The 13610-nt window shown below is 31.6% G+C and overlaps 1 long non-coding RNA gene across 2 annotated transcripts; it reads left to right on the top strand.

Annotated features, from left to right (window-relative positions):
* Positions 1-8307: 8307 nt before the first annotated feature.
* LOC112090333 lies at positions 8308-12294 on the top strand. 2 transcript variants are annotated; one of them, XR_002901615.1, is made up of 6 exons: positions 8308-8549; positions 8737-8854; positions 9788-10176; positions 11599-11874; positions 11992-12116; positions 12196-12294. It is a non-coding gene; the product is annotated as an uncharacterized LOC112090333 (long non-coding RNA). The 2 variants fall into 2 exon arrangements; XR_002901614.1 differs by having other exon boundaries at positions 11599-11908.
* Positions 12295-13610: the final 1316 nt, after the last annotated feature.

Raw genomic sequence — 13610 nt, 5'->3', positions numbered from 1 at the left:
TTTGTATCAATTTTTAGGTAGGTTTCATGAAGTTACTCTAAAGCTTAGTGGAACATACTACCCAACATCACCTTTAGCTTTAGGAGAACTTTTAAGAATTAGTATTTTATTTCACGAATATAGGGAGGACCCAATCTTAGGAGTTCCTATTCAGTCTATGGAAAAAAAATTTAAAAAATATTGGTCTAAGTTGCCTTTGTTATATGGTTTAGGTACAATTTTTGATCCTAGATTAAAATTAGACGGATTAGAAAGTGGTTTAGAAAACTTAGGTGAATTTTTAGGCATCACTTGTACGGACCAATTTTCAATAATAAAGGCAAAAATATATGAGATCTATAGTAAATATGATATTAGGTTTAGAAGCACAAACTCTAGAGTACAGGAACCGCGACAACAGGATGAAAACCCGCATTCATTCTTGAATGTTTTCGGGTTAAAGAAGAGGAAGAAGAAGACAACTCAAACGGAAGCTGTGAGTGGAAGTGGATCTTCATCAACAGGTGGCAGTGGCGGCAGCAGTTTCAACGAGCTTATGGCGTACCTCAGTGAAGGCTTAGTAGTCGGCAGTGCAGCAGAATCGTTTGACTTAGTTCAATGGTAGAGGGCACGGGCATTAACTTGGCCAATCCTAACTCGATTGGCAATAGATATATTTTCGATCCCAGTCTCCACTGTTTGATCTGAACAAGCCTTCAGTACGACAGGAAGAATACTTGAGGAACGCCGGAATACATTGCAAAGGGATATCGTTGAAGCCTTGGTTTGCATTAAGGATTGGGATCGGGCCGATCAATGTCTATAGGATACAATTTCGCCGGCAAGCCAAGAATGGATTGATGAATTTAATCGATTAACATTTAATTTTGAAGACGATCCTTCAGTTTCAATTAAATTGTAAATTTGTAATTTGTAAATATGTATTTACTTTTGACATTGTATTTGTAATTGTATAACTTTGTAAGTTTGTAAAATTTATAATTCGTCACAAAATGATTGCACTCTTTTTTCCTTGCCAAGTTTTTATCCCAATTAGATTTTTCTTGGTATGATTTTTAACGAGACAATCATGAATTACAAATTTAATACATCAATAATATACATGATTAATTTATTCAATTGTGTTAATAATGTCTATTGAATGTTGATTTTGATTTTTACATAATTTTAACATAAACTAACTTAATAATTATAAAAATTAAAAAATATTTAAAAAAATTCGGGCAAATCGGGCGGGCTCGGGCGGACTAACACAAGCCCGCGGCCCGTTCAAGGGGAAATTTGGGCTCGGGCGGGCGGCCCGAATTTTTCGGGTGGGTCGGGCTCGGGCAAAAACTCAGTTTTTTTGAGCGGTTTCGGGCGGCCCGTCTAAAGTTCCAGCACTATATATTACCAAGTTGAATTTTTTCTGAAATGATATCTGAATCTTTTGCTCGGATCGATCCTTGAATCGCTTCATGCTGCATGGTTAAAATGTAAGAAAGTTAGTCATTGTGTAATGCTAAATATTGAATAAAATATTATATAATGTAGTGTTTATAAAAATTTTTACCTCTTCATCAACTAAGATACAATCCAAGCTTATTATACATCCGGTAGTGAATTCATTATTTGTCTATAATCTAGAAATTCTGACTCTGATGGTGCTATAGACTTCATTGGTCACAGTGCTCGAATAGGAGTGGTCATTTTTCCTAATTGTTAGAAATAGTAAGTGGTTATTTATTACATGACTAAACAATTTTATTCAACATACATGTAGATTATTGGTAATAAAGTATTTTAATCATATAATAAAAGTTAATTATGTATGTTATCATACGGTAGCTTATGTTATTGTTTAATATTGTACACAATTTTTTTGTAGACTACATTTTTAATGTGATTTTGATATTTATAGATTGAATCATGTATTAGTATATGTAATCCTTTTAGAGTTGTTGCCCTTGATAAGGCAACATATAATTTTCAACAACAATACATGAGAAATTAGTATTATCGTATTTAAGAAGTTATAATTAATTAAGTCCAATGACTAACATAGTTGTAGGAATTATGTAGTTCGTCGCTATTTTCAGATGCTGAAAAAAACCGGCGTAAGATTCCTTGGAAATTGTAATGTTTACACGTTTATTGACAATGTTGTTAATATCTTGGTCTATTTATGAATTAACATTATTTATACGCTGATTCGACCACGATCATTTTTTTGTTAGTGTTCTCCTATTTATTTGTTAGTCATAATATAAGGTTATTTTGATGGTTAGAAAGGGGAAAAAAGGGAAAAAAGAAGAAGAAAAGAAGGAAAATGTCATTCCTAAAGCAAGAGCACATATTTATAGTTTAAATTTTTATTTTAGACTAAAAGGATGTTAAAAATTTTTATGTGTAATTTATTAAAAGTAATATGCAAATTGTATCTATAAATAATGTTTAATTTCTATTTAAATCTCTGTTATATACATTTGTTTTCACTTTGTTAAGTCAATTTTTGTTTTAATCGTAGTTTAAAAAATGAAAAAAAATGTTGTTTTTAAAGCAATAATAGAAACTTATATTTTAAGATTTTATTTTAGATTAAAAAATGTTAAAAGTGGCTTAGACAGCCGTCTTTGATAACATGTCAAAGGCGGCCCAGACAGCCACCTTTGATAGCATGTTAAAAGTGGCCCAGGTAATTTTTTAATGTGTTGAACGTGTGTAGAATATCCAAATCATTTGCACAAATTAGGACTAAACTTTTTTAAAAACTATATTCTATATCTTTATTGTCATTTTATTCGACCAATTTTTGTTTTATATATGTTATCATTTTATTAATTATGTGTTATCATTTCATCAATCATGAAAAGTATAGTTTACAAGTCCTTTATTAAGTTTTTTTTATATAAAATTAGATAAACATAGATTGATAAATTCTTATGTAAGTAATGGAAAAAAAGAAAAAAAGGAAAAAACAGTAGGAAATGACAGAAATAAATAAATACGAGAGAAAATATATCAACTTAAACGAACCATTATGTTACGGTAACAATATAGTTTTATAATTTAATACAATTGGTAGCAAATTAATATGTAGATAATTTTGCAATAAAAATATGTATGGTCTTCTTGTGTCTACAATGAGATAAATTTATAATTTACAATATCAAATATATAAGAGAAGTAAAGAACATAAGAATAACTTATGAATTAAATTTATAACAGAATATAGATTAAAAAAATGAAAAAAAAGAATTTATATATTTATTTTCCTATCTTCAGCGCCATGCGTTATCTATCAAGCACTTGACAAAAGATTTCCTACAATAGTGTTTGCTAATACGAATGACATAAAGAGTAATAGCAAAAGACAGATTAATCAAAAGAGTAAATGTATAAGTGATGAAAATGACTAAATAGGAAGAAGCTGATAACTTAAGGGTGATAATATTTTTATGTAGTGATTGTGGCTCAGAGATTAAATATTATCGGCAATGTGTAGCAAATGATTTGACTTATATTTTTATGACCATTTGATGAATACCTAATAGCAGCAACTATGACAATTACATAAAGGCACAAAAATTAGTCAAATATTACATTTGCCACACAGATTATACTATATTCATAACAAAGAATAAATGACCATAGTAAGGTATACATCTGTCCAAAGATTTCCAGATGAACTAAAAGGAAGGGGAAAACAATATCAAAGAAACAATATAGCTCTGCGAAGATAACTATATGATAGTACCAAATTTCATTTGTGTGAACAATGTGTAATAAGTTTACATTTTACCCAGATAAGGAGATAGAGTAAGACAGAATAAGGATATCAAGTAAGTAATTCGTATTCAACTTTCAATTAGATAAAAATAGGTAGAACAGCTAAGGCCAATGATAGAGGAAATAGTGAGATATAGGATACAAAAGCCAACAACGACAGAATTTGATACCAACTTTTGTAAAGTGAAGGAAAAAACAGACGAAAAAATGGCACGGAGAAAGGAAAGAAAAAAAGTAATAAAGAGTTGTATAATAAAAGACATAATGAAAGGGATTACAACAAAAGTCATATTGTTCTTCTATTGAGAATAGGTAGAAAAGCTAAGGCCAATGACAGAGGAAGTAGTGAGATATAGGATACAAAAGCCAATAGGGACAGGATTTAATACAACCTTTGTAAAGTGAAGGAAGAAAAAACAGAAGAAAAAATGGCACGGGGAAAGGAAAGAAAAAAAGAAATAAGAAGTTGTATAATAGAAGACATAATGGACGGAAAAATAATAAAAATCATATTGTTCTTCTATTGAGAATTAACTCTCTAAGATTATAAAAGAGAAAACATTATGGGAAAACTAAGTAAATAGAAATAAATAAAATTTTAATCCAATAAAGATAGACATCTAAAATTTTAAAATAAATCAAAAGAGCAGAAAGAAAAGCGTTTAAACTGTTTTGGTCAAAAAAGGGACAAAATCAAAGTAGAACTAAGGACTTGTTCATGGTAATCTTTGGACAGACTAGATCAAATTTAACAGGCCAAAATTAAAAATAAGCATCATCGTCACACACTAAAGAAGAAGAAGAATGAGGAGTGAACAAAAGGAGGGAAAAATGTTTAAATCTCGTTAGTAAATGCATATAAGGTAGATTCGTTCATAATAATTTTTGGACTTGTCATATAAAAGTGAAATCAAACCTGATTATAATTACCATTGGCATATACCAAAGCCATTGAAGGATCAAATACGCTAACTAAAAAATCGGTATACATATATGCATATATGATTATCAAAAAGATCAATGAGGAATAAAAATTCCATTACTATACACCAATAATACATAGAAAAGCGCAATCATAGAAGCATGAACGAATTTTTATCAATAGTATAGTAAACAACACAAATCAACACAGAATATATTCAATATCAATAACTTATATAAGGAGTATATAGGGAAATAAGTAGTAAACGTAATGTTGCCTTAAACACGAACTATAAGCCACCCAAACACAAATGAAAAGAGATAAATTAAAAGGTTGAGCAGTAAGTAGCCCAAAATAAGACCAAACAACCAAAAAGCTAAGAATGTTAGAGCAGGTAAAAAGGAAGAAGAAAGCAAATATTCAAACAATTGTATTCAATGATTATGACTATATCATAATCTAAAATAAGAATCTAGATAGCTAGAAATACATTGAATGTAATTTCTGAGGAGATGATATAAGAAAAAATAGGCAAAAACAGATTGTAATAATCACTACCGTATAATAGAACCAATTAAGGGGAAAATATGGATTTATAATTTACAATATGAAATATATAAGAGAAGTAAACAACATAAAAATAGTTTATGAATTAAATTTATAATAGAATATAGATTAAAAAAAGAAAAAACAGAATTTATATGTGTATTTTCCTATCATTAGCTCCATGCGTAATCTATCAACCATTTGACAAAAGATTTCCTACAATAGTATTTGTTAATATGAATGCCATAAAGAGTAATATAAAAAAATAGAATTATCATAATAGTAAATAAATAAGTAATGAAAAAGACTGAATTCGAAAAGGCTGATAATCTAAGAATGTGGTAATATTTTTATATAGTGATTGTGGCTCAGACATTAAGTATTGTCAGCAATGTGCGGCAGATGATTTGACTTATATTTTTATGACCATTTTATGGCTACCTAATAGCAACAACTATGGCAACTACATAAAGGCACAAAAATTAGTCATATATTACATTTGCCACACAAATTATAGTATATCCATGATAAAAAATAAATGGTCACAATAAGGTATAGATATGTCCAAAGACTACCAGGTAAACTAAAAGGAAGGGAAAAATAACAGTATCAAAGAAACAATATAGTTTTTTTTTTTGTCTAGATAAGGAGATAGAATAAGATAGAATGAGGATACCAAATAAGTAATCTGTATTCAACCTTCCATTGGATAAAAATAGGTAAAACAACTAAGGCCAACGACAGAGGAAGCAGTGAAATATAAGATATAAAAGCCAATAAGGACAGTATTGGATACAACCTTTGTAAAGTGAAGGAAGAAAAATAGGAGAAAAAGTGGCACGTGGAAAGGAAAGAAAAAAAGAAATACGAAGTTGTATAATAGAGGACATAATGAATGGAAAATAGCAAAAGTGATATTGTTCTTCTATTGAAAATTAATTTTCTAAGATCATAAAAGAGAAAACATTATGAGAAAACTGAGTAAATAGGAATAAATAAAATCTTAATCCAATAAAAATAGGCATCTAAAATTTTAAAATAAAACAAAACGGTAAAAAGAAAAGTATTGAAACTGTTTTAGTGAAAAAAGGGACAAAATCAAAATGCAACTAAGGACTTGTTCACGACAATCTTTGGACAGATTAGAATAAATTTAATAGGCTAAAATTAAAAATAAGCATCATCGCCACATACTAAAGAAGAAAAAGAATGAGGAATGGATAAAAGGAGGGAAAAATATTTAAACCGCGCTAGTAAATGCAAATAAGGTAGGCTCATTCACAATAATTTTTGTACTCATCATATAAAAGTGAAGTTAAACCTAATTATAATTAGCATTTGCATACACCAAAGCCAAGGAAGAATTAAATACGCTAACTAAAAAGTTGGCAAACATATATGCATATTTGATTATCAAAAACATCAATAAAGAATAAAAATTCCATTACTATAGACCGATAAGACAGAAAAGAACAATTATAGAAGCATGAACAAATTTTTATCAATAGCATAATAAACAACACAAATCAACACATAATATATCTAATATCAATAACTTATATAAGGAGCATATAGGGAAATAAGTAGCAAAAGTATTTGTAACGCTCTAAATGTGCCTTAAACACAAACTATTAACCAACCAAATACAAATGAAACATAAATAAGTTAAGGGTTGGAGCAGTAAGTAGACCAAAATAATACCAAACAACCGAAAAGCCAAGAATATTAGAGTGAGTAAAAAGGAAGAAAAAAAGCAAATATTCATGTATTCAATCATTATGAACTATATTATAATTTAACATAAGAATCTAGATAGCTAAAATACATTCACTGCAATTTTTGAAGAAATGATATAGAAACAAATAGGCAAAAACAGATTGTAATAATGACTACTCTATATTAGAACCAATTAAGGGGAAAATATGTTAAGTAGAAATACCAAGAGATATATATACTACTATACAATTGATAAGGATTACAGGTAAAAATAATTATATACGATTAAGGTTTATTTACAATGAGAAATAATAAATGCTTCTGAACACTATAGAAAACGACACAAACCAATGATAATACAACAAAGCAACATATTCAGCATCAACAATAAATATTAATAACACTTGAACAAAAATCCTTAATAATACCTGAAATATTCTCAGTCCTGCGTTAAACAGCCAATATCAGCCAACCAAGCCAAAGCCAAAGAAACAGAACTAACACAATAATGGGGTAATAAATAAACCAAGGTAAAACAGAGCAATAAATGATCAACGATGGAAGAGAAAGAAGGATGTTTGGTGTGAAAGAGGAAACATGAGAGAATTTAGACAGCATAATTAATATACAACGATAACATTTTACATATATAAAGAGTAAGATAACCAATAGCAATGTCACACGTAATGTTTATAAGGCGGTGCATGGAAAATGCAAAAGAAAAGCCTCTTCGGGTAAACAAAATACCCAAATTTTTTTTCTTTTAAAAAAAGGAGAAAAAAATTCCAAACAGTATTCAAGACAAAGAAAAGGAAAATGAATGAGAAAGAAAGAGAGAAATAGAGAGGAAAAAAAAAAGAAAGGGGAATACTTTTTTTTTTCTTTTTTCAAGAGAAATTTCGTACATATTCTGAAAAACAGATTGGGGAAAAAATCTCTAAGTCATTTAATGAGTCTAAAATAATAAAAAAAAAAACATACAAATCAATGTAAAAGTACAAACTGATACCCTATGGATTACAGATCATCAACATGCATCAGCAAATCAATAAATGCAAAGGAAATCGATTGGGGTAAATTAAGGCCGATAATTTCAGACACGACACGATAAAATAATACAAAAATAATATAAGATAAATAAATTTAGATTACATAATTATTAATTAAATTATTAACAGATTGACATGAATAACACAAAAATAAATGAATTAAATTCATGCTAACCTATTTAATATATTTAAACCGTTTAATTATACGGACCATAATCAATCAAGTCAACACAACCCGATCCGTTTATTAACCTATATATATACACGCTAACTTCTCTAATTCTCTTTCTCTCATTCTCTCACACACCTCACCCACCGTGAAGTCTCTACACATTAATCTTCTCCACCGCAAATCTAAACCACGGTGGCATATTTTCTATTCGTCGCGGTGAAGATCCTCCATTGCAAATCTTTTTATTTGTGGTGACTTCTTGTTTTGGCGTTGTACGGTTGCATAAGGGACGGTGAAATGGTGTCCTTGAGGAGAGGCAAAAGGCTCCGGTGAGATTGAAGTCGTTAAAGGAGAGAACGAGTGGAGATCTCCATTGGTTCGTCCTCGTCACTAGAAAGATCTCCCCTATCCAGGGAGATCGATGGCCGAACTTTCCTCCCATTTTTATTTTTTCTTTCTCTTTAACCAGTTGTAAATTTTTGTTGTAATCTTTTTCCAGATTGTTGTTATTGTGGTTGTGGACCTTTTCATTGTATTTTTGTGTTTTTACTTGTATTTTTTAGGTACTCTGGCGACGGGGACGGCTGTTGCCATTTCCTTCCCATTTCTGCAGCAAGTAAGCTTGACAAGGTTCTCTTCTCAATTTTTCTGTAGCAAAAGCGACGAGAGGTGATTGACAAGGTATTTTTCTTTGACTCTCTCTTCTCTCACATTCTTAAACCCACTTTTTCTCTGTTTTTCTTCCACACCAGAAACCGAACATTTCTGCACCAAGTAACATAGATGTCGGTGTCTTTGGTTTAATTGTCTCTGCCAATAAAGGAAAGGAGAGTGGATGACATCTTGGTAGATTAACATGATACGTGGACTAGTTATTGACATCTTGATAGTCAAGAATCTTTCACTTTTTTCTGGGATTTTAAAAGTCATTGTAGCTTAATGAACCACAATCTAAGGGACGATCTTGAACCTAGAAGCTCCTATTGTTTTCAACTTCCTAGGAACAAAGTTATTGACAATTATCCTAACGATGTGCATTAATCCGAGTGGCTAAACTTAATGCCCGTGGTGGCTAAATTTGAGATTTTAGAGGTCTTTGTGTGGATCTTGGTGGTAATCCGAGTTTGGTATTTTCACTAAGTACTTATTTTGTTGTTTAATCTTCTTCTCTTGTCTAATAAGGAATGGCTATGGGTAGGTTTTATATTTGCACGAAGGGTGTTTGATAAAAGGGTTAACTTAATTTAACACTCAAACTTTTAAATAAGTTATGGCATGTTGATAAAATTACAAAATGCCAATGGACTTGTAGATGGATGATTTTTAGATGGACTTGTAGATGGTTGATTACAAAATGCCAATGGATGATTTGTAATGGATAAAATTAAACTTTAAATAAGTTATATATTCATTCATGCAGTTTTTTAATTAAAAAAAACAAAAGCAAACAAAAACGACTTGTAGATGGATGATTTGCAAGATGGTGTTTCTAACTTTCTTGGTTTGGAGTCATGAGAAGTAAATATGTAGCTTCAATTGTGAAATAACTTTATGTCTTTCTGCTTCTTTTTGCTAAGAAACAAGATGGCATTTATTTTTTTCTCCCACTTGTAGATGGATGATTTGTAAGATGGTGTTGGAGTAAATTTAGAGTCAGACAGCACTACCGCATCCGCTGTTGCTACTAGTGATGCACCTATTGCATTAGAGTTGGAGGCGGATGTTGAGCCTGAAGCTAATTCCAAGAATCCGACCAACATTTCTAAACGTAAAAGGAAGCATACTTCTGTTGTCTGGAACCAGTTTGAAAGGCTTCCAATGGGTGCAGATCAGGAGCTAAAAGCCAAATGCAAGTAGTGTGGTGTGGTGTATATGGCTAATAGCAAGAATGGGATTGGAAGCAAGCGACGTCACATGCAATCATGTGTACGTAGAGACACGCGTGACGTGGGCCAACTATTGATATCACAAGACAAAGGGACTTTAGCATTGAGTGTAAAAAGGTTTGATGCTGAACACTTTCATGAATTGATAACAACAGCAATCATTTTGCATGATCTTCCATTCTCCTTTGTTGATTATGAAGCTATTAGGGCGACTTACCAATATTTGTATCCTGAGATAACTTTGGTAACTAGAAATACTTTAAAGGCAGATGTCCAAAAAATGTTTTCTCGGGAAAAAACAAGAATAAAATCTATGTTGGAGTTAAGCCCCGGTAGAATTTGTTTGACATCTGATTTGTGGACTTCCATAGTTACAGATGGATATTTGTCATTAACTGCCCATTTTATTGATAAAGATTGGGTATTGCAAAAGAGGATTTTAAATTTTTGCTTCATGCCATCACCACATACTGGTATTGCATTGTCTGAAAAACTTTATGCATTATTGTGTGAGTGGGGAATTGAATACAAGGTTTTCACTCTTACTTTGGACAATGCCTCTGCTAATGATGTGTTTGTTGATCTGTTGAAGAATTAGTTAATTGAAAATAATGCACTTATTTCTGATGGTTCTTTTTTTCATATTCGTTGTTGTGCACATGTTTTGAACCTTGTAGTGCAAGAGGGGTTGAAAGATATTGATTCAGTGGTTAAAAAGATTTGTGAGAGCGTGAAATATGTAAGAGGGTCCCAAATTAGAAAGAAGAAGTTTTTAGAGTGTGTAAATCTTGTGGGTCTTGATTCTAAGAGAGGTTTGAGGCAAGATGTACCTACAAGATGGAACTCAACATTCCTCATGCTTGACAGTGTCTTGTATTATCGACGAGCATTTTGTCATTTAGAATTGAGTGATTCTAATTACAAGGACTGTCCTGATCCATATGAATGGGAAAAGGCCGAGAAAATTTATGAATTTTTAGAACCCTTTTATAATATCACTTGTATTTTTTCGGGAGCTAAATACCCCACTGCAAACTTATACTTTCCAACTGTGTACACAAGTTATTTGTCATTGAAGAAATCTGAGAGAAGTGAAGATGCATATTTGTCTGCTATGGCAAAAGCAATGCTTACCAAGTTTGAGAAGTATTGGAAATATTTCAGTTTGATATTGGCAATTGTGATAGTGATTGATTCTCGTTACAAGTTGAATTTTGTAGATTATGTTTATGGAATGAAAGGGTCACCTCAATTTTTAGAAGTTAAGAGAAATTTAGAGTTATTGTTTACTGAATACTCTAAAGGCAAGGTTTCTACAATAAATGTTGTGACTTCACTTCCTACTCCTATTGCTAAAAATCCAGCACAAAAGTTTTTACAGAGGCAAACTAAAGTATTGAAGGTAACTATGTTTATGAATATAATTAGCATTCATGGTAAATATTTATATGTTGATTTTGTTAATTTAACATTCATTGATGAATACTAATTGTTCTTTATTTGTCTTTTTCATCTTGTTTTATATCTTTGTGGTTGTAGGAGTTCAACAACTTTGAAAGCCAAGAGCAAACTGTTACGCAGAAATCAGAGTTAGAAGTTTATTTGGATGAGCCAAGAATACAAGGGAGTGTTGAGTTGGATGTTTTTGAATTTTGAAAAGGAAATCAGTTTCGCTATCCGGAGCTTTCTTACATGGCTCGTGATATCCTAAGTATCCCAATATCTACTGTAGCATCTGAATCTGCCTTTAGTGTTGGAGAACGAGTATTGGATCAATATAGGAGTTCACTTATACCTGCCGTAGTTGAGGCATTGGTGTGTACTACGGATTGACTATTTGGAGATAAAGGTATATTTGTTATTTATTTGTTTATTTACTGTCTTAACTTATGTTATCTTAAGTCTTGACCATAAGTTATCTATTATGTGTAGAAAATAACAAATCGATTCGTGAAGCTGTGGATGAACTGAAGATGTTTTTACTATGGATATCAATGAGCTCACTACTGGTTCATCTCAAAATTCTCACAACTTCAACACCTCAAATGCAATGGAAGGTAACAAGAATTTCCTTGTGGCATGCCTAAGCTATAAATTTCATTTCATTAATAAAATGTTTTCTTTTTTCATGAATAGGTTAAAGCAACTGGAAACTAATTTTAGTTTTTAAAGCATAGTGGGACATTCAACCTCAAGGCTCAAAGAAGACATTTTCCTATATTTATCTTATGTTTTATGCACTTAAATATTCAAATGTTTGGTTATGTTTTTAAACTTATTTAAATGTACTTGGTTATGTTTTCAAACTTCTTTAGATGTTTGGTAATTGGTATGTTTTGAAACATATGTCATAAGTGATGTTTTAGATATTTTAATGTGTGTTGGCTATTATGCATGATTTTAACTATAAGCGATATTAAGTAGTCAAATATAGTTTTGAATACAATATAAAATTCCACTATTTTTGCTAGTTGGGTCATAAACGGGTTTTTTTTTTCGTGTTGGCCCGTCACGGCACGTTTAGTAATCGTGTTCGCGTGTCATGTCGTGTTAATCGTGTCATTAGCGTTTTGTGTTTGTGTTTGAGTTTCTGACACGTTTATTAATCGTGTCGTGTTTGTGTTCACTATAATCGTGTCGTGTCATAATCGTGTCGGCCCGAATACAACACGCGAACACGAATTGTCAGCCCTAGGGTAAATAGCAGATACAAAATCAACAGGTAAAAAAATCTTCAGACGAAGGATTTACCTACACATATGAGGCACCACGTAAACCGATTTCTGAACAAACGAATCAGCTGCTAAATAGGGGAAAAAATCTCCAAGAACATTCGAGAATCATCAATAAAATAGGGAAAAAACAATAGAATATTAGGAGGAAAAAAAACCAACAGCAGAAAAACAAAGAGATTAAAAAAAAGAACGACATAGACAAAGAAAGGAAAAAAAACCAACAAATGAAAAAGAAAGATAAAAAAAGGAACAACACAAAGAAATAAAGAAAAAAAAAAAAAAAAAAAAGGCAAGCGAAATCCATAACAAAAACCATCAACAAAAAGCATGAACCAAAAACAAGTAAAAACCCAAAATAAAGTGTTACACCACGATTGAGAAATTGACCACCCCTTTAGACGACAAGTGCCTAGACCTCCATGTCGAGAACCAGTCGCTGGAGTCGAAGGATCAACTGTACGTAAGGTGCCTTTTATACGTCGAGAGTTCATGCGGGATGACGTGTGTCGAGAGCCCCGATGAGGTGGTAAAGGCCACGACGTCGAGGTAGCAACCCGGTCTAATCCAAAGATAGTCCTGTCAACTCAAGGAAGATGCACTGTACTAACTACTATTGTCGAAGTCGGGAAATCATGTAGCCGGTAAGGGTGGTTAGCGTGACCTGGAAGCGGTAATCATGAAAATACAACTGCTAAATTCCAGAATTAAGGGATAGAGCATGATCTCCTCAGGAAATGCAGAGGAGGTCTCTAATGTGTACAAGGCCTATAAATAGAGCCATGGGAATTCATTAAGTTTTTTACGCCCTACTGTACT

The sequence above is a fragment of the Morus notabilis genome, unplaced genomic scaffold (genome assembly GCF_000414095.1).
Source record: "Morus notabilis unplaced genomic scaffold, ASM41409v2 Scaffold321, whole genome shotgun sequence".
In the NCBI taxonomy this organism is placed as follows: Eukaryota; Viridiplantae; Streptophyta; class Magnoliopsida; order Rosales; family Moraceae; genus Morus; species Morus notabilis.
This window is presented reverse-complemented; position numbering and strand designations above follow the sequence as displayed.